Source organism: Anabrus simplex, chromosome 4 (assembly GCF_040414725.1).
Source record: "Anabrus simplex isolate iqAnaSimp1 chromosome 4, ASM4041472v1, whole genome shotgun sequence".
In the NCBI taxonomy this organism is placed as follows: Eukaryota; Metazoa; Arthropoda; class Insecta; order Orthoptera; family Tettigoniidae; genus Anabrus; species Anabrus simplex.
Genome location: NC_090268.1, coordinates 61,039,595 through 61,063,133, shown reverse-complemented (window position 1 = coordinate 61,063,133; position 23,539 = coordinate 61,039,595). Strand labels below are relative to the sequence as shown.

General features: G+C 33.4%; 1 protein-coding gene across 3 annotated transcripts in view; it reads right to left on the bottom strand.

Annotated features, from left to right (window-relative positions):
• Positions 1 to 23,539, bottom strand: part of LOC136871616 (leucine-rich repeat-containing protein 59) — a 101,649-nt gene that overhangs the window by 24,619 nt on the left and 53,491 nt on the right. The gene's annotated exons all lie outside the window — the stretch shown is intronic.

Here is a 23,539-nt window from a genome sequence, read left to right as displayed (position 1 = left end):
TAAAAATAACAATGATGGTTTGAAAATATAATGTGATGAGATACAATAGTGGAAGTATTAACAAAATTAACATTAGAAGGCTGCTAAAATAAGTACAATGGATAAAACAACAGATTGTTATACAACAAGTAGTAAGATTACATAAAAGTAAAGTTGATAGTCATGGCGGTTATAATTAGACGATGGCGAAAAATCTTATATAATCAAAGTAAAGAGGAGAGAATAAAAGTCAAAGTTAGTCGAGAGATCCAAAGTTCATCATGATCTTGAAGATAAAAGACGAAAGTCAGATGCATATGGTGAAGTTGTAGAATACGTTGAGGATATGAAGTTGGTGAATAGAAGTTGAAGAACAGTTTCAAATAGGATCACTATGGACCATCTCAAAATTTGAAGTGATGTTCAAATGTTGTAAATTGTGAGTTTGTAGATATTCTAGTTGAAAAAGCATATAAAAGTGGAATCTGTAAATGGAAGCAAGAAACGTAGAGATAATTGTGTGAAAAGATATTTGAAAAATATTGAAGTAGAATAGCATGCACTTACCATTTGACGGTGACAAAGATAGCTTGTAATATTATGAGTTAGAAGAATTTGCAACCGTAGACTTCTTGCTACGTGTTTTATAACTGAAGTTTTGTGCTGGAGGGGGATCTGTTTGCGTTGACGTAACTATTGGAGGGGGGCTGCTATTGGTGGGAGGGAAGGAAGAGAGTGTATTACTGCGCGTGTTGTAACGGTGTAAGGCTATTGGAGGGAGCGATGTTCCGGTGGGTGTGGCTATGGGTTTATTGGTTGTATTTGAATTAGAGGTACTAGCGGCGGGGGGAAGGGAGGGGGGTATATTAGCTGTAGGGGAGGTGGGAACTCTAATTGATGTGAGGTTGAAGATTTTTAAGAATTTGTTGGTGAGGGAAGTTGATTCTCGTAATAAAATAAGAATCTGTTCATACAAGGGGCTTTTTTTATCAATAGTGTCATTTAGATTTTTATCTTTATTAAAATGTTGGTCGAGGAAAATAAATAAGTTTTCATATTCTGTCATGAGTTTGCTTTTATCGACTCTTTTTAGGATATGGAGGTCTTGTTCTATTGTGGTGAATTTATGCCCGGTGTCCCTCATATGGTTGGCCATTGCGGAGAATTTGTTGTGTCTTTGGGCATTGTAATGCTCGGCATATCTGGTAGAGAAGCTGCGGCCAGTTTGGCCAACATAAGAAAAATTACATGTAGAGCATTTCAATCTGTATATTCCTGATCCAGAGTAACTATTGTCTGTGATGTTGATAGAGTTGTGATTGAAGAATAAATTACGATTAGTGTTTTTTGTTGTGTAGGCTATTTTTATTTCGTGCTTCATTAATGAATTGGTTATCGGGTAAATGCTATGGTTAGTGAACGTGAATTTAGCGTATTTTGGTTTGACTGGTTTTAATGGGGTTAAATTGGTAGCTAGTTTCAGTTTGGTTTTATTGATGATTTTATCAATCATATTCGTGTTAAATCCATTGAATTTAGCTATTTCCTTGATGAATAGTAATTCTTTCTTTAAATTAGTAGAGGACATAGGGATCTTTAATGCTCTATATATTAAACTGTGATAAGTGGCTTTTTTATGTGAGTTGGGATGTAAAGAATCATTTTTTATGGTTGTTGGAGAAAAGGTGGGTTTTCTGTATATTTGGAAGTCGAATTTGTTCAATGCTCGTGTGATTTTGATATCTAAGAAGTTCAAAGAGTTATTGAACTCATCTTCTTTAGTGAATTTAATATTATTATCTAAGTTGTTGAGGAATGATAGTATGTTATTGCTGTTGTTGATTTGTTTATCAATGATAGCTATGGTATCATCAACATAGCGATGCCAAAGACAGAGTCCGTTGATGTTATTAATAATCTTACTATGTTCGAGATTATCTAAGTATATATCGGCTAGTATTCCAGACAACGGGTCTCCCATCGCTAGACCTTCTTGTTTGTAAATTTTCTTATTGAAGGTAAAATAGTTGTTGTCTAAAACGAAATTAAGTAATTTTAACCATTCATCAATTTCGATTTTACTCAATGTGCTATGTTTCAACAGATTGTTTTTTATGATGTTAATAGTATTGTTGATAGGGATATTAGTATACATGTTGGTGATGTCAAAAGAACATAAAACGTGGTTTGGTTGTAGACTGAAATTATTTAGGGAATTACAAAGTTCGATCGAGTTCTTTATGGGGTTGGAGTTGTGAAATTTAAAGTGTTTTTTTAGGAATTTGTGTAGGAATTGAGAGGTTTTATAGGTAGGACTATTGATACTATTAATTATAGGCCGAATGGGGACATCATTTTTATGAATTTTGGGCAGTGATCTGACTGTAGGTAATTTTGGGTTCATTACAGTTAATTTCTGATAATCTTGATCATTTAAAATGAAGTTAGAATTTTTAAGAAGGTTCTTTAAGTTACGCTGTATTTTGTTTGTTGGATCTTTGTTAATTAAGGTATAGGTATTTTCTGAAAAAAAGGTTTCAGTTTTATTGATGTAATCTTGTTTGTTCATTATTACTATGGTGTTGCCCTTATCTGCTTTTGTAATTACTACGTTGTTGTTATGGATTTTGGATTTCAGGTTTAGAATTTGTTTCGAGACATTGTAGTTATTATTAGATGTTATCTCCTTAATCAAAGTTGGGAGTTTCTTTTTTACTTCATATCGTACGTCATTCTGTTTATCAATTTGGATTTGTTTATCGATATTAGTTTCGGTTTCAGCGATGGTAGTGATGATGTCTTCTGCCTTTTTGTGATTAGGCCAATTATGTTTGATGCCTTTATCTAATAGATTTAATTCTTGGTTAGAGAAGGTTGCATTAGATAGGTTGATTGTAGTGGGAATGTTAGTCAAATGGGAAGGGGACACTTTGTTGTTTGTATTTTGGTCAGGAGTTTTACATTTGTTTTCTTGAAGACAAAGTAATTTATGGTTTAGGGTTTTTTGTTTCTTGTCTAATACGTAAGATAGTTTGATGTCAGTGTACCTTAAAAATGAGCTCCATTCAAGTGGGGGTAATTTCTGAGAGATGGTCAAATGAGTCCTATATAATTGTAAATTTAGTAAAGATTTCTTCTTGTATAATAGTTTAATTTCATTTTTCAACCATATGTTGTTTACTTTCTTTTGAGTGGCATTAGATTTTTAATAGGGATGACTTTTTCTTTGTAAAGATTTGAGAAATTTAGGTACCAACTCCAATTTCAAGCAATCTTTAAGAAACTTGATATCTCTAGAAATCTTGCCTATTTTAATTTTTAGGTTCAAGTACTTGTTAGGTTTTACTATTGCCTGGTTGGCATTGACATTACATGTAATAAATATCATTTTTGGTCCGTATTGATGATATTAGATTGAAATAATAACATTAAGTTATTTATTAGACCACCTAATCAATACAAAATCGTCTTGGATGATTTACATAAATTTGTTAGCTAATAGTGGGACATGTTTCGCCTTCTCTGAAGGCATCATCAGCCATAGTCTTAACCTTAAATTAAAAATAAGCGTCTAAATAACATGTAGTAATGAAATGAATATTAAAAATCTTGAAGAGATTTGAAGTAAAATAACATTAAAAATAACAATGATGGTTTGAAAATATAATGTGATGAGATACAATAGTGGAAGTATTAACAAAATTAACATTAGAAGGCTGCTAAAATAAGTACAATGGATAAAACAACAGATTGTTATACAACAAGTAGTAAGATTACATAAAAGTAAAGTTGATAGTCATGGCGGTTATAATTAGACGATGGCGAAAAATCTTATATAATCAAAGTAAAGAGGAGAGAATAAAAGTCAAAGTTAGTCGAGAGATCCAAAGTTCATCATGATCTTGAAGATAAAAGACGAAAGTCAGATGCATATGGTGAAGTTGTAGAATACGTTGAGGATATGAAGTTGGTGAATAGAAGTTGAAGAACAGTTTCAAATAGGATCACTATGGACCATCTCAAAATTTGAAGTGATGTTCAAATGTTGTAAATTGTGAGTTTGTAGATATTCTAGTTGAAAAAGCATATAAAAGTGGAATCTGTAAATGGAAGCAAGAAACGTAGAGATAATTGTGTGAAAAGATATTTGAAAAATATTGAAGTAGAATAGCATGCACTTACCATTTGACGGTGACAAAGATAGCTTGTAATATTATGAGTTAGAAGAATTTGCAACCGTAGACTTCTTGCTACGTGTGTTATAACTGAAGTTTTGTGCTGGAGGGGGATCTGTTTGCGTTGACGTAACTATTGGAGGGGGGCTGCTATTGGTGGGAGGGAAGGAAGAGAGTGTATTACTGCGCGTGTTGTAACGGTGTAAGGCTATTGGAGGGAGCGATGTTCCGGTGGGTGTGGCTATGGGTTTATTGGTTGTATTTGAATTAGAGGTACTAGCGGCGGGGGGAAGGGAGGGGGGTATATTAGCTGTAGGGGAGGTGGGAACTCTAATTGATGTGAGGTTGAAGATTTTTAAGAATTTGTTGGTGAGGGAAGTTGATTCTCGTAATAAAATAAGAATCTGTTCATACAAGGGGCTTTTTTTATCAATAGTGTCATTTAGATTTTTATCTTTATTAAAATGTTGGTCGAGGAAAATAAATAAGTTTTCATATTCTGTCATGAGTTTGCTTTTATCGACTCTTTTTAGGATATGGAGGTCTTGTTCTATTGTGGTGAATTTATGCCCGGTGTCCCTCATATGGTTGGCCATTGCGGAGAATTTGTTGTGTCTTTGGGCATTGTAATGCTCGGCATATCTGGTAGAGAAGCTGCGGCCAGTTTGGCCAACATAAGAAAAATTACATGTAGAGCATTTCAATCTGTATATTCCTGATCCAGAGTAACTATTGTCTGTGATGTTGATAGAGTTGTGATTGAAGAATAAATTACGATTAGTGTTTTTTGTTGTGTAGGCTATTTTTATTTCGTGCTTCATTAATGAATTGGTTATCGGGTAAATGCTATGGTTAGTGAACGTGAATTTAGCGTATTTTGGTTTGACTGGTTTTAATGGGGTTAAATTGGTAGCTAGTTTCAGTTTGGTTTTATTGATGATTTTATCAATCATATTCGTGTTAAATCCATTGAATTTAGCTATTTCCTTGATGAATAGTAATTCTTTCTTTAAATTAGTAGAGGACATAGGGATCTTTAATGCTCTATATATTAAACTGTGATAAGTGGCTTTTTTATGTGAGTTGGGATGTAAAGAATCATTTTTTATGGTTGTTGGAGAAAAGGTGGGTTTTCTGTATATTTGGAAGTCGAATTTGTTCAATGCTCGTGTGATTTTGATATCTAAGAAGTTCAAAGAGTTATTGAACTCATCTTCTTTAGTGAATTTAATATTATTATCTAAGTTGTTGAGGAATGATAGTATGTTATTGCTGTTGTTGATTTGTTTATCAATGATAGCTATGGTATCATCAACATAGCGATGCCAAAGACAGAGTCCGTTGATGTTATTAATAATCTTACTATGTTCGAGATTATCTAAGTGTATATCGGCTAGTATTCCAGACAACGGGTCTCCCATCGCTAGACCTTCTTGTTTGTAAATTTTCTTATTGAAGGTAAAATAGTTGTTGTCTAAAACGAAATTAAGTAATTTTAACCATTCATCAATTTCGATTTTACTCAATGTGCTATGTTTCAACAGATTGTTTTTTATGATGTTAATAGTATTGTTGATAGGGATATTAGTATACATGTTGGTGATGTCAAAAGAACATAAAACGTGGTTTGGTTGTAGACTGAAATTATTTAGGGAATTACAAAGTTCGATCGAGTTCTTTATGGGGTTGGAGTTGTGAAATTTAAAGTGTTTTTTTAGGAATTTGTGTAGGAATTGAGAGGTTTTATAGGTAGGACTATTGATACTATTAATTATAGGCCGAATGGGGACATCATTTTTATGAATTTTGGGCAGTGATCTGACTGTAGGTAATTTTGGGTTCATTACAGTTAATTTCTGATAATCTTGATCATTTAAAATGAAGTTAGAATTTTTAAGAAGGTTCTTTAAGTTACGCTGTATTTTGTTTGTTGGATCTTTGTTAATTAAGGTATAGGTATTTTCTGAAAAAAAGGTTTCAGTTTTATTGATGTAATCTTGTTTGTTCATTATTACTATGGTGTTGCCCTTATCTGCTTTTGTAATTACTACGTTGTTGTTATGGATTTTGGATTTCAGGTTTAGAATTTGTTTCGAGACATTGTAGTTATTATTAGATGTTATCTCCTTAATCAAAGTTGGGAGTTTCTTTTTTACTTCATATCGTACGTCATTCTGTTTATCAATTTGGATTTGTTTATCGATATTAGTTTCGGTTTCAGCGATGGTAGTGATGATGTCTTCTGCCTTTTTGTGATTAGGCCAATTATGTTTGATGCCTTTATCTAATAGATTTAATTCTTGGTTAGAGAAGGTTGCATTAGATAGGTTGATTGTAGTGGGAATGTTAGTCAAATGGGAAGGGGACACTTTGTTGTTTGTATTTTGGTCAGGAGTTTTACATTTGTTTTCTTGAAGACAAAGTAATTTATGGTTTAGGGTTTTTTGTTTCTTGTCTAATACGTAAGATAGTTTGATGTCAGTGTACCTTAAAAATGAGCTCCATTCAAGTGGGGGTAATTTCTGAGAGATGGTCAAATGAGTCCTATATAATTGTAAATTTAGTAAAGATTTCTTCTTGTATAATAGTTTAATTTCATTTTTCAACCATATGTTGTTTACTTTCTTTTGAGTGGCATTAGATTTTTAATAGGGATGACTTTTTCTTTGTAAAGATTTGAGAAATTTAGGTACCAACTCCAATTTCAAGCAATCTTTAAGAAACTTGATATCTCTAGAAATCTTGCCTATTTTAATTTTTAGGTTCAAGTACTTGTTAGGTTTTACTATTGCCTGGTTGGCATTGACATTACATGTAATAAATATCATTTTTGGTCCGTATTGATGATATTAGATTGAAATAATAACATTAAGTTATTTATTAGACCACCTAATCAATACAAAATCGTCTTGGATGATTTACATAAATTTGTTAGCTAATAGTGGGACATGTTTCGCCTTCTCTGAAGGCATCATCAGCCATAGTCTTAACCTTAAATTAAAAATAAGCGTCTAAATAACATGTAGTAATGAAATGAATTTTAAAAATCTTGAAGAGATTTGAAGTAAAATAACATTAAAAATAACAATGATGGTTTGAAAATATAATGTGATGAGATACAATAGTGGAAGTATTAACAAAATTAACATTAGAAGGCTGCTAAAATAAGTACAATGGATAAAACAACAGATTGTTATACAACAAGTAGTAAGATTACATAAAAGTAAAGTTGATAGTCATGGCGGTTATAATTAGACGATGGCGAAAAATCTTATATAATCAAAGTAAAGAGGAGAGAATAAAAGTCAAAGTTAGTCGAGAGATCCAAAGTTCATCATGATCTTGAAGATAAAAGACGAAAGTCAGATGCATATGGTGAAGTTGTAGAATACGTTGAGGATATGAAGTTGGTGAATAGAAGTTGAAGAACAGTTTCAAATAGGATCACTATGGACCATCTCAAAATTTGAAGTGATGTTCAAATGTTGTAAATTGTGAGTTTGTAGATATTCTAGTTGAAAAAGCATATAAAAGTGGAATCTGTAAATGGAAGCAAGAAACGTAGAGATAATTGTGTGAAAAGATATTTGAAAAATATTGAAGTAGAATAGCATGCACTTACCATTTGACGGTGACAAAGATAGCTTGTAATATTATGAGTTAGAAGAATTTGCAACCGTAGACTTCTTGCTACGTGTGTTATAACTGAAGTTTTGTGCTGGAGGGGGATCTGTTTGCGTTGACGTAACTATTGGAGGGGGGCTGCTATTGGTGGGAGGGAAGGAAGAGAGTGTATTACTGCGCGTGTTGTAACGGTGTAAGGCTATTGGAGGGAGCGATGTTCCGGTGGGTGTGGCTATGGGTTTATTGGTTGTATTTGAATTAGAGGTACTAGCGGCGGGGGGAAGGGAGGGGGGTATATTAGCTGTAGGGGAGGTGGGAACTCTAATTGATGTGAGGTTGAAGATTTTTAAGAATTTGTTGGTGAGGGAAGTTGATTCTCGTAATAAAATAAGAATCTGTTCATACAAGGGGCTTTTTTTATCAATAGTGTCATTTAGATTTTTATCTTTATTAAAATGTTGGTCGAGGAAAATAAATAAGTTTTCATATTCTGTCATGAGTTTGCTTTTATCGACTCTTTTTAGGATATGGAGGTCTTGTTCTATTGTGGTGAATTTATGCCCGGTGTCCCTCATATGGTTGGCCATTGCGGAGAATTTGTTGTGTCTTTGGGCATTGTAATGCTCGGCATATCTGGTAGAGAAGCTGCGGCCAGTTTGGCCAACATAAGAAAAATTACATGTAGAGCATTTCAATCTGTATATTCCTGATCCAGAGTAACTATTGTCTGTGATGTTGATAGAGTTGTGATTGAAGAATAAATTACGATTAGTGTTTTTTGTTGTGTAGGCTATTTTTATTTCGTGCTTCATTAATGAATTGGTTATCGGGTAAATGCTATGGTTAGTGAACGTGAATTTAGCGTATTTTGGTTTGACTGGTTTTAATGGGGTTAAATTGGTAGCTAGTTTCAGTTTGGTTTTATTGATGATTTTATCAATCATATTCGTGTTAAATCCATTGAATTTAGCTATTTCCTTGATGAATAGTAATTCTTTCTTTAAATTAGTAGAGGACATAGGGATCTTTAATGCTCTATATATTAAACTGTGATAAGTGGCTTTTTTATGTGAGTTGGGATGTAAAGAATCATTTTTTATGGTTGTTGGAGAAAAGGTGGGTTTTCTGTATATTTGGAAGTCGAATTTGTTCAATGCTCGTGTGATTTTGATATCTAAGAAGTTCAAAGAGTTATTGAACTCATCTTCTTTAGTGAATTTAATATTATTATCTAAGTTGTTGAGGAATGATAGTATGTTATTGCTGTTGTTGATTTGTTTATCAATGATAGCTATGGTATCATCAACATAGCGATGCCAAAGACAGAGTCCGTTGATGTTATTAATAATCTTACTATGTTCGAGATTATCTAAGTATATATCGGCTAGTATTCCAGACAACGGGTCTCCCATCGCTAGACCTTCTTGTTTGTAAATTTTCTTATTGAAGGTAAAATAGTTGTTGTCTAAAACGAAATTAAGTAATTTTAACCATTCATCAATTTCGATTTTACTCAATGTGCTATGTTTCAACAGATTGTTTTTTATGATGTTAATAGTATTGTTGATAGGGATATTAGTATACATGTTGGTGATGTCAAAAGAACATAAAACGTGGTTTGGTTGTAGACTGAAATTATTTAGGGAATTACAAAGTTCGATCGAGTTCTTTATGGGGTTGGAGTTGTGAAATTTAAAGTGTTTTTTTAGGAATTTGTGTAGGAATTGAGAGGTTTTATAGGTAGGACTATTGATACTATTAATTATAGGCCGAATGGGGACATCATTTTTATGAATTTTGGGCAGTGATCTGACTGTAGGTAATTTTGGGTTCATTACAGTTAATTTCTGATAATCTTGATCATTTAAAATGAAGTTAGAATTTTTAAGAAGGTTCTTTAAGTTACGCTGTATTTTGTTTGTTGGATCTTTGTTAATTAAGGTATAGGTATTTTCTGAAAAAAAGGTTTCAGTTTTATTGATGTAATCTTGTTTGTTCATTATTACTATGGTGTTGCCCTTATCTGCTTTTGTAATTACTACGTTGTTGTTATGGATTTTGGATTTCAGGTTTAGAATTTGTTTCGAGACATTGTAGTTATTATTAGATGTTATCTCCTTAATCAAAGTTGGGAGTTTCTTTTTTACTTCATATCGTACGTCATTCTGTTTATCAATTTGGATTTGTTTATCGATATTAGTTTCGGTTTCAGCGATGGTAGTGATGATGTCTTCTGCCTTTTTGTGATTAGGCCAATTATGTTTGATGCCTTTATCTAATAGATTTAATTCTTGGTTAGAGAAGGTTGCATTAGATAGGTTGATTGTAGTGGGAATGTTAGTCAAATGGGAAGGGGACACTTTGTTGTTTGTATTTTGGTCAGGAGTTTTACATTTGTTTTCTTGAAGACAAAGTAATTTATGGTTTAGGGTTTTTTGTTTCTTGTCTAATACGTAAGATAGTTTGATGTCAGTGTACCTTAAAAATGAGCTCCATTCAAGTGGGGGTAATTTCTGAGAGATGGTCAAATGAGTCCTATATAATTGTAAATTTAGTAAAGATTTCTTCTTGTATAATAGTTTAATTTCATTTTTCAACCATATGTTGTTTACTTTCTTTTGAGTGGCATTAGATTTTTAATAGGGATGACTTTTTCTTTGTAAAGATTTGAGAAATTTAGGTACCAACTCCAATTTCAAGCAATCTTTAAGAAACTTGATATCTCTAGAAATCTTGCCTATTTTAATTTTTAGGTTCAAGTACTTGTTAGGTTTTACTATTGCCTGGTTGGCATTGACATTACATGTAATAAATATCATTTTTGGTCCGTATTGATGATATTAGATTGAAATAATAACATTAAGTTATTTATTAGACCACCTAATCAATACAAAATCGTCTTGGATGATTTACATAAATTTGTTAGCTAATAGTGGGACATGTTTCGCCTTCTCTGAAGGCATCATCAGCCATAGTCTTAACCTTAAATTAAAAATAAGCGTCTAAATAACATGTAGTAATGAAATGAATATTAAAAATCTTGAAGAGATTTGAAGTAAAATAACATTAAAAATAACAATGATGGTTTGAAAATATAATGTGATGAGATACAATAGTGGAAGTATTAACAAAATTAACATTAGAAGGCTGCTAAAATAAGTACAATGGATAAAACAACAGATTGTTATACAACAAGTAGTAAGATTACATAAAAGTAAAGTTGATAGTCATGGCGGTTATAATTAGACGATGGCGAAAAATCTTATATAATCAAAGTAAAGAGGAGAGAATAAAAGTCAAAGTTAGTCGAGAGATCCAAAGTTCATCATGATCTTGAAGATAAAAGACGAAAGTCAGATGCATATGGTGAAGTTGTAGAATACGTTGAGGATATGAAGTTGGTGAATAGAAGTTGAAGAACAGTTTCAAATAGGATCACTATGGACCATCTCAAAATTTGAAGTGATGTTCAAATGTTGTAAATTGTGAGTTTGTAGATATTCTAGTTGAAAAAGCATATAAAAGTGGAATCTGTAAATGGAAGCAAGAAACGTAGAGATAATTGTGTGAAAAGATATTTGAAAAATATTGAAGTAGAATAGCATGCACTTACCATTTGACGGTGACAAAGATAGCTTGTAATATTATGAGTTAGAAGAATTTGCAACCGTAGACTTCTTGCTACGTGTGTTATAACTGAAGTTTTGTGCTGGAGGGGGATCTGTTTGCGTTGACGTAACTATTGGAGGGGGGCTGCTATTGGTGGGAGGGAAGGAAGAGAGTGTATTACTGCGCGTGTTGTAACGGTGTAAGGCTATTGGAGGGAGCGATGTTCCGGTGGGTGTGGCTATGGGTTTATTGGTTGTATTTGAATTAGAGGTACTAGCGGCGGGGGGAAGGGAGGGGGGTATATTAGCTGTAGGGGAGGTGGGAACTCTAATTGATGTGAGGTTGAAGATTTTTAAGAATTTGTTGGTGAGGGAAGTTGATTCTCGTAATAAAATAAGAATCTGTTCATACAAGGGGCTTTTTTTATCAATAGTGTCATTTAGATTTTTATCTTTATTAAAATGTTGGTCGAGGAAAATAAATAAGTTTTCATATTCTGTCATGAGTTTGCTTTTATCGACTCTTTTTAGGATATGGAGGTCTTGTTCTATTGTGGTGAATTTATGCCCGGTGTCCCTCATATGGTTGGCCATTGCGGAGAATTTGTTGTGTCTTTGGGCATTGTAATGCTCGGCATATCTGGTAGAGAAGCTGCGGCCAGTTTGGCCAACATAAGAAAAATTACATGTAGAGCATTTCAATCTGTATATTCCTGATCCAGAGTAACTATTGTCTGTGATGTTGATAGAGTTGTGATTGAAGAATAAATTACGATTAGTGTTTTTTGTTGTGTAGGCTATTTTTATTTCGTGCTTCATTAATGAATTGGTTATCGGGTAAATGCTATGGTTAGTGAACGTGAATTTAGCGTATTTTGGTTTGACTGGTTTTAATGGGGTTAAATTGGTAGCTAGTTTCAGTTTGGTTTTATTGATGATTTTATCAATCATATTCGTGTTAAATCCATTGAATTTAGCTATTTCCTTGATGAATAGTAATTCTTTCTTTAAATTAGTAGAGGACATAGGGATCTTTAATGCTCTATATATTAAACTGTGATAAGTGGCTTTTTTATGTGAGTTGGGATGTAAAGAATCATTTTTTATGGTTGTTGGAGAAAAGGTGGGTTTTCTGTATATTTGGAAGTCGAATTTGTTCAATGCTCGTGTGATTTTGATATCTAAGAAGTTCAAAGAGTTATTGAACTCATCTTCTTTAGTGAATTTAATATTATTATCTAAGTTGTTGAGGAATGATAGTATGTTATTGCTGTTGTTGATTTGTTTATCAATGATAGCTATGGTATCATCAACATAGCGATGCCAAAGACAGAGTCCGTTGATGTTATTAATAATCTTACTATGTTCGAGATTATCTAAGTATATATCGGCTAGTATTCCAGACAACGGGTCTCCCATCGCCAGACCTTCTTGTTTGTAAATTTGCTTATTGAAGGTAAAATAGTTGTTGTCTAAAACGAAATTAAGTAATTTTAACCATTCATCAATTTCGATTTTACTCAATGTGCTATGTTTCAACAGATTGTTTTTTATGATGTTAATCGTATTGTTGATAGGGATATTAGTATACATGTTGGTGATGTCAAAAGAACATAAAACGTAACTTAAAGAACCTTCTTAAAAATTCTAACTTCATTTTAAATGATCAAGATTATCAGAAATTAACTGTAATGAACCCAAAATTACCTACAGTCAGATCACTGCCCAAAATTCATAAAAATGATGTCCCCATTCGGCCTATAATTAATAGTATCAATAGTCCTACCTATAAAACCTCTCAATTCCTACACAAATTCCTAAAAAAACACTTTAAATTTCACAACTCCAACCCCATAAAGAACTCGATCGAACTTTGTAATTCCCTAAATAATTTCAGTCTACAACCAAACCACGTTTTATGTTCTTTTGACATCACCAACATGTATACTAATATCCCTATCAACAATACTATTAACATCATAAAAAACAATCTGTTGAAACATAGCACATTGAGTAAAATCGAAATTGATGAATGGTTAAAATTACTTAATTTCGTTTTAGACAACAACTATTTTACCTTCAATAAGAAAATTTACAAACAAGAAGGTCTAGCGATGGGAGACCCGTTGTCTGGAATACTAGCCGATATATACTTAGATAATCTCGAACATAGTAAGATTATTAATAACATCAACGGACTCTGTCTTTGGCATCGCTATGTTGATGATACCATAGCTATCATTGATAAACAAATCAACAACAGCAATAACATACTATCATTCCTCAACAACTTAGATAATAATATTAAATTCACTAAAGAAGATGAGTTCAATAACTCTTTGAACTTCTTAGATATCAAAATCACACGAGCATTGAACAAATTCGACTTCCAAATATACAGAAAACCCACCTTTTCTCCAACAACCATAAAAAATGATTCTTTACATCCCAACTCACATAAAAAAGCCACTTATCACAGTTTAATATATAGAGCATTAAAGATCCCTATGTCCTCTACTAATTTAAAGAAAGAATTACTATTCATCAAGGAAATAGCTAAATTCAATGGATTTAACACGAATATGATTGATAAAATCATCAATAAAACCAAACTGAAACTAGCTACCAATTTAACCCCATTAAAACCAGTCAAACCAAAATACGCTAAATTCACGTTCACTAACCATAGCATTTACCCGATAACCAATTCATTAATGAAGCACGAAATAAAAATAGCCTACACAACAAAAAACACTAATCGTAATGTCCCCGTGAAAATTGGCGATTTTATGAATATTCTAACAAGTGGAAAGCAAAAGATTTTATTGTCTGCTTGAAGCCGCAACACATCACTTGGGAACTTGTGGCGAGCCGTGAACGAGTTTTTTTTTTGTCGTTCAGAGGGGTGCGATACGTCACTGGCAGGACTGTGTCAAGGTTATAGCTAACCACGTGACTACCTTCGCACGCGCGACTCAGCCTGTTTCTGGAATAGTCTGCGCAAATTAAAGGTGATCATCAGCCAATTACCGTACTCGCTGAAGAACACGCCTCCCTGGGCTAATTAGATATATAAGGCCTTGCTTCGAGTGAATCGCTCTCTTAATGCTTAATGCTCTTCTCTTTACGCTCTTCTTAATACTTGTTCGCTGTGAAAGACATCACATCACCGGACCACGTGGAAGGAGAAATTGCAAGACAAGTCGACGCCCGTTCTACCAGAATTTAGTCTGATAATTAGTGAATTCTGTGGAATAAAAACGTCTAGGAGCCAAGTTAAGTGTGACAGTGTAGACGAGCTGTTTCTATTCTGCGTGTGCTTGTGCAAAATACTTAATTTTGTCATCTCAGTTACAGCTTGTGACCAGCAATCGACGAAGACGTCTTGGAATTGAAGATCTCAAGATGAAGAATTCCGCAACTACCAACATCATTTCATCGAGGGACATCCATCACAGAGCCTCCATGGAACTGTAAAAATGTAAGGCGTCTCTGGTAATTGGAAGAAGACTGGCCGGAGTATGCTGAAATAACTGACTGTCGACGGGAATCGAACTCTACAAAAACTTGAGTACCTTTTTAATTTAATTTATCTGTCCTATCTTCTGTACAACTAGAGATCTTTCTTCTTAAGTCGTAGATCTATCAGTTTGCTGTAGTTAGAAATGTTTCATTTTCCTACTTCTTAAGGTGTCATGGTAGACTAGGTACGTGTGAATGAGATTTTGAAATCTATTAGAGCAGACATGTAGGTTGTCTTTGACTGACTTCCCATGCTTAAGGAGCTTAAGTTTAATAATCACTGACCACACGATAAATCTACTTTCTTTATAATATCGAAAGTTACCGGACGGAAAATTTGCGTGTACATTTTGAGTGAATAGGGTCGAACCTAGTGTCTTTTAAAATCACTTGTTGTTCTTTTAATGATGAAGTCATCTAATTTTACGACATTCCAGGAGAATTAGTAGATGTAATAATCACTTAAATAATAATAATATTGATTAAAGATCGGGTAAAACAGAAGTAAACGCTCGTGAGCCATAAAACTACTGTAGAATTCCTAAATGTGAGATAGAATGTGCTCTGTTCATGAAGGGTCTGGAATATGGCCTATCCTGAGGGATATTTGTTGTATAATTGAGTAAATGATGAATTAGTGGTGATATTGATTTATTCTTGTGTATTTGGAGCGCAAGATAGACTATAATTTGTGGAGCACGTGTTTGTGAGTGTATTTCACAGGTAGGAAGTAAAAATAATGCGAGTAAGGCTCACGCTTGCGGTAAATTCAACCTGTAGCCCACATGATGGTAGTGCTTATGGATTTTACTAGAATCTTCCATTATAATCTCATGAATTAGATGAACTTGCGCTGATATATGAAATATATTTCTATCAAGTGATACTCATGACTTCGATCACTAGCCACCATTAATGTAAGAGAATTTCTGTGCACGAATTATTTTTGCGAGACATTACGCGTCCCGACCATCGATAAAAATCATAACTAAAATTGCTAAGTCAGGATTCGTTGTAAATAGTGTACATAAAACGTGTTTCCCTAGTGTGAATGTGTGTGTAAATGTGTATATTTCTCTTGTGCCATGTTTATTTCATTTAATTTTGATCTGGTCGCGCACTCGCCGTGACGCGGATCACATTCATCGTTGTGTGTTGCCTTAAGAAATAATTTCATGCCCTTAAGGGAAAGTTTAATTAAATTAAGTCAAGGAAGACTAGGAAGGAATTTTTTTGCGAGATTTAAAAGGAAAGATCATCTCGTTACTTTGTAAAGGCACTCGATTTGTAACAAAATTTATTTAACTAGCTCACACGTTGGTAATGTAAATTTCTAAAAATCTGAAATATTTTAAGATTAGTTTGAATAGAAATGAAATGCAAAGATCAAAGGTAGAAATTTGTCAGCCGCATGATTGCTTTGAAATATTGTAAAAATAAGTCATTAATAATTAATTAAAAATCATTACTCTGAAATACTAATGATGAATATTAGATAAATGATGCGGTGGAGAATTAGTAAGAACACGATCGTGTTACAATGAAACAGATTAACTGTATGACAAAATAATGATAATAATAATGATAATAATCGAGATAATAATTAATCAATTTTGAGAATTTTGGAAACAGTTTTTCTTTGCTACTGAAGTTCATGTTAGTGTCATTAACCATTATTAAATATTGTAAATGACTAATTCAGTTGTGTACATAGTAAATACCACGTGTTGAGGCAACTTTAAATTGGTGAAACTTTGAACACATGTTTATTTAGTTCTTTCAGTCAAATGTTTGGTTTAAAAAGGCAAGTGGCCTAATTACTTCTTTGGTTTCATTTACAGCACAGTAGAGCTGGAGATATGAACACAAGTCACTCTAAATCGAGGAAGAAACCCGATATTATGAAAGCTCTGTTATATAAAAAGGAAATATTAGCAAGAATATTTTGTTGTTTAATTGCTTATGTGAATAAATGTCAGAGTGTTGTTTTAATATTTCTTTTTATCCTGCTTGGTCATCAATCCTTACAACCCTTAAATGCCTCTAGAAAGTGATAGCCAACGATCGAACGGTCCACCTTGGGACTCATCGCTCGATGGCTGGGCTTAGCTCGGGAAAAATGGGGGCAGTAATTTATTCTTCAATCACAACTCTATCAACATCACAGACAATAGTTACTCTGGATCAGGAATATACAGATTGAAATGCTCTACATGTAATTTTTCTTATGTTGGCCAAACTGGCCGCAGCTTCTCTACCAGATATGCCGAGCATTACAATGCCCAAAGACACAACAAATTCTCCGCAATGGCCAACCATATGAGGGACACCGGGCATAAATTCACCACAATAGAACAAGACCTCCATATCCTAAAAAGAGTCGATAAAAGCAAACTCATGACAGAATATGAAAACTTATTTATTTTCCTCGACCAACATTTTAATAAAGATAAAAATCTAAATGACACTATTGATAAAAAAAGCCCCTTGTATGAACAGATTCTTATTTTATTACGAGAATCAACTTCCCTCACCAACAAATTCTTAAAAATCTTCAACCTCACATCAATTAGAGTTCCCACCTCCCCTACAGCTAATATACCCCCCTCCCTTCCCCCCGCCGCTAGTACCTCTAATTCAAATACAACCAATAAACCCATAGCCACACCCACCGGAACATCGCTCCCTCCAATAGCCTTACACCGTTACAACACGCGCAGTAATACACTCTCTTCCTTCCCTCCCACCAATAGCAGCCCCCCTCCAATAGTTACGTCAACGCAAACAGATCCCCCTCCAGCACAAAACTTCAGTTATAACACACGTAGCAAGAAGTCTACGGTTGCAAATTCTTCTAACTCATAATATTACAAGCTATCTTTGTCACCGTCAAATGGTAAGTGCATGCTATTCTACTTCAATATTTTTCAAATATCTTTTCACACAATTATCTCTACGTTTCTTGCTTCCATTTACAGATTCCACTTTTATATGCTTTTTCAACTAGAATATCTACAAACTCACAATTTACAACATTTGAACATCACTTCAAATTTTGAGATGGTCCATAGTGATCCTATTTGAAACTGTTCTTCAACTTCTATTCACCAACTTCATATCCTCAACGTATTCTACAACTTCACCATATGCATCTGACTTTCGTCTTTTATCTTCAAGATCATGATGAACTTTGGATCTCTCGACTAACTTTGACTTTTATTCTCTCCTCTTTACTTTGATTATATAAGATTTTTCGCCATCGTCTAATTATAACCGCCATGACTATCAACTTTACTTTTATGTAATCTTACTACTTGTTGTATAACAATCTGTTGTTTTATCCATTGTACTTATTTTAGCAGCCTTCTAATGTTAATTTTGTTAATACTTCCACTATTGTATCTCATCACATTATATTTTCAAACCATCATTGTTATTTTTAATGTTATTTTACTTCAAATCTCTTCAAGATTTTTAAAATTCATTTCATTACTACATGTTATTTAGACGCTTATTTTTAATTTAAGGTTAAGACTATGGCTGATGATGCCTTCAGAGAAGGCGAAACATGTCCCACTATTAGCTAACAAATTTATGTAAATCATCCAAGACGATTTTGTATTGATTAGGTGGTCTAATAAATAACTTAATGTTATTATTTCAATCTAATATCATCAATACGGACCAAAAATGATATTTATTACATGTAATGTCAATGCCAACCAGGCAATAGTAAAACCTAACAAGTACTTGAACCTAAAAATTAAAATAGGCAAGATTTCTAGAGATATCAAGTTTCTTAAAGATTGCTTGAAATTGGAGTTGGTACCTAAATTTCTCAAATCTTTACAAAGAAAAAGTCATCCCTATTAAAAATCTAATGCCACTCAAAAGAAAGTAAACAACATATGGTTGAAAAATGAAATTAAACTATTATACAAGAAGAAATCTTTACTAAATTTACAATTATATAGGACTCATTTGACCATCTCTCAGAAATTACCCCCACTTGAATGGAGCTCATTTTTAAGGTACACTGACATCAAACTATCTTACGTATTAGACAAGAAACAAAAAACCCTAAACCATAAATTACTTTGTCTTCAAGAAAACAAATGTAAAACTCCTGACCAAAATACAAACAACAAAGTGTCCCCTTCCCATTTGACTAACATTCCCACTACAATCAACCTATCTAATGCAACCTTCTCTAACCAAGAATTAAATCTATTAGATAAAGGCATCAAACATAATTGGCCTAATCACAAAAAGGCAGAAGACATCATCACTACCATCGCTGAAACCGAAACTAATATCGATAAACAAATCCAAATTGATAAACAGAATGACGTACGATATGAAGTAAAAAAGAAACTCCCAACTTTGATTAAGGAGATAACATCTAATAATAACTACAATGTCTCGAAACAAATTCTAAACCTGAAATCCAAAATCCATAACAACAACGTAGTAATTACAAAAGCAGATAAGGGCAACACCATAGTAATAATGAACAAACAAGATTACATCAATAAAACTGAAACCTTTTTTTCAGAAAATACCTATACCTTAATTAACAAAGATCCAACAAACAAAATACAGCGTAACTTAAAGAACCTTCTTAAAAATTCTAACTTCATTTTAAATGATCAAGATTATCAGAAATTAACTGTAATGAACCCAAAATTACCTACAGTCAGATCACTGCCCAAAATTCATAAAAATGATGTCCCCATTCGGCCTATAATTAATAGTATCAATAGTCCTACCTATAAAACCTCTCAATTCCTACACAAATTCCTAAAAAAACACTTTAAATTTCACAACTCCAACCCCATAAAGAACTCGATCGAACTTTGTAATTCCCTAAATAATTTCAGTCTACAACCAAACCACGTTTTATGTTCTTTTGACATCACCAACATGTATACTAATATCCCTATCAACAATACTATTAACATCATAAAAAACAATCTGTTGAAACATAGCACATTGAGTAAAATCGAAATTGATGAATGGTTAAAATTACTTAATTTCGTTTTAGACAACAACTATTTTACCTTCAATAAGAAAATTTACAAACAAGAAGGTCTAGCGATGGGAGACCCGTTGTCTGGAATACTAGCCGATATACACTTAGATAATCTCGAACATAGTAAGATTATTAATAACATCAACGGACTCTGTCTTTGGCATCGCTATGTTGATGATACCATAGCTATCATTGATAAACAAATCAACAACAGCAATAACATACTATCATTCCTCAACAACTTAGATAATAATATTAAATTCACTAAAGAAGATGAGTTCAATAACTCTTTGAACTTCTTAGATATCAAAATCACACGAGCATTGAACAAATTCGACTTCCAAATATACAGAAAACCCACCTTTTCTCCAACAACCATAAAAAATGATTCTTTACATCCCAACTCACATAAAAAAGCCACTTATCACAGTTTAATATATAGAGCATTAAAGATCCCTATGTCCTCTACTAATTTAAAGAAAGAATTACTATTCATCAAGGAAATAGCTAAATTCAATGGATTTAACACGAATATGATTGATAAAATCATCAATAAAACCAAACTGAAACTAGCTACCAATTTAACCCCATTAAAACCAGTCAAACCAAAATACGCTAAATTCACGTTCACTAACCATAGCATTTACCCGATAACCAATTCATTAATGAAGCACGAAATAAAAATAGCCTACACAACAAAAAACACTAATCGTAATTTATTCTTCAATCACAACTCTATCAACATCACAGACAATAGTTACTCTGGATCAGGAATATACAGATTGAAATGCTCTACATGTAATTTTTCTTATGTTGGCCAAACTGGCCGCAGCTTCTCTACCAGATATGCCGAGCATTACAATGCCCAAAGACACAACAAATTCTCCGCAATGGCCAACCATATGAGGGACACCGGGCATAAATTCACCACAATAGAACAAGACCTCCATATCCTAAAAAGAGTCGATAAAAGCAAACTCATGACAGAATATGAAAACTTATTTATTTTCCTCGACCAACATTTTAATAAAGATAAAAATCTAAATGACACTATTGATAAAAAAAAGCCCCTTGTATGAACAGATTCTTATTTTATTACGAGAATCAACTTCCCTCACCAACAAATTCTTAAAAATCTTCAACCTCACATCAATTAGAGTTCCCACCTCCCCTACAGCTAATATACCCCCCTCCCTTCCCCCCGCCGCTAGTACCTCTAATTCAAATACAACCAATAAACCCATAGCCACACCCACCGGAACATCGCTCCCTCCAATAGCCTTACACCGTTACAACACGCGCAGTAATACACTCTCTTCCTTCCCTCCCACCAATAGCAGCCCCCCTCCAATAGTTACGTCAACGCAAACAGATCCCCCTCCAGCACAAAACTTCAGTTATAACACACGTAGCAAGAAGTTTACGGTTGCAAATTCTTATAACTCATAATATTACAAGCTATCTTTGTCACCGTCAAATGGTAAGTGCATGCTATTCTACTTCAATATTTTTCAAATATCTTTTCACACAATTATCTCTACGTTTCTTGCTTCCATTTACAGATTCCACTTTTATATGCTTTTTCAACTAGAATATCTACAAACTCACAATTTACAACATTTGAACATCACTTCAAATTTTGAGATGGTCCATAGTGATCCTATTTGAAACTGTTCTTCAACTTCTATTCACCAACTTCATATCCTCAACGTATTCTACAACTTCACCATATGCATCTGACTTTCGTCTTTTATCTTCAAGATCATGATGAACTTTGGATCTCTCGACTAACTTTGACTTTTATTCTCTCCTCTTTACTTTGATTATATAAGATTTTTCGCCATCGTCTAATTATAACCGCCATGACTATCAACTTTACTTTTATGTAATCTTACTACTTGTTGTATAACAATCTGTTGTTTTATCCATTGTACTTATTTTAGCAGCCTTCTAATGTTAATTTTGTTAATACTTCCACTATTGTATCTCATCACATTATATTTTCAAACCATCATTGTTATTTTTAATGTTATTTTACTTCAAATCTCTTCAAGATTTTTAAAATTCATTTCATTACTACATGTTATTTAGACGCTTATTTTTAATTTAAGGTTAAGACTATGGCTGATGATGCCTTCAGAGAAGGCGAAACATGTCCCACTATTAGCTAACAAATTTATGTAAATCATCCAAGACGATTTTGTATTGATTAGGTGGTCTAATAAATAACTTAATGTTATTATTTCAACTCTGGGAGTGACTAAACTGTGCAAAGTGTAGAGAAATCTTTTCATATTCAAGTACACACAACCTAATAATACTTCTGCAGTTAAAGCTCTGAATATTACTGGTGTATCTCAGTTTTTCAAGGTGCACACAACTTCCAACAGTGCAAGTTCAAGGCCATTAGATCAAATAATCATATATAAAAATAAGAAAGTTTAACAGCATGTCAGAACACAATTGTCGAATGTGCCAGTTCTTGATAGAATTTTTGATCAACAAGAAACTTCCCCTGAGATGATGCTAGAGGTGGTAAAGGTGGTGATTATTCTTTTAAGAGGAAGTACAACTGGGCAACCATCCTCTATTAATACTAATAGCAGGTAAAAAAGGAAGGGGTCAGACACTTCAAAAAATGAAGATACCGGCCAAAGGAAGACAAGGGCCACAAAGGGTGTGTAAACTAAAGTCTCCCTAGGCCTTAGAAACCTAATTCTGTGGGGGTTGGAAAAGAACAAGAGTTTACCAAAGGACATCGGATACGATAGATGAAAGTGAGGAGCCTGGCACAAATAATTGGAAACAATGCTAGGACCCAGCTAAGGGACCAATGGTCGCCAGCCAATGCTCCCAAGTTAAGAGCCCCTGGGACCCGTTCAGCCGCTTCTTATGACATGCGAGGATACCATGGATGTTATTCTAGCACCCGCACCCACAGGGGAAAAGACGAGATTATATTAGAGGGAGAACTCACTAGATGTACATTTGTCTAGATATGTCACCCTTCCTCACTGATCTTTCTACCCTAGCTTGATAAAATTCATTATAAACCAGAGTATCAAGTGATTAATATTCAGATTATCATCCTTTAAGAATCATAGGATGATGATCATTGTTTAAAGGGGCCTAACAGCTAGGTCACTGGCCCCTAATGGTACGAGGTGGAACGAAATGACATATTTAAAATTTTAAAATGTATCCACTGACTAGAATTTAACACAAAGGATGATGAAAAATAATTACGAATTTAAAATAATCAGTGAATCTATCTGCAGTGCCTTCATTTCTGATAAAATACATAGAAAATATAGATTACAGTAGAATAAGGCATTGCCTTGAAATGCAGTAATATATATTATTCAAATTAATATTTAAAAAAACACATTAAAATATACAAACTAAAACAGAGCCAAATGAATAAAATGTAGTAAACAATAAAATAAAATCTAATACGTAATACTATGTTTATACACAATAAAACAGGCCACTATCTCTCATAAAACGGATGATAAGGTCTGCTGACTGCTTGTTATCTCGTAGGATGAGGGAGATGGTACTTAGGAGTTTTAGACTATGGCGCAGATCGCACTCCGCAA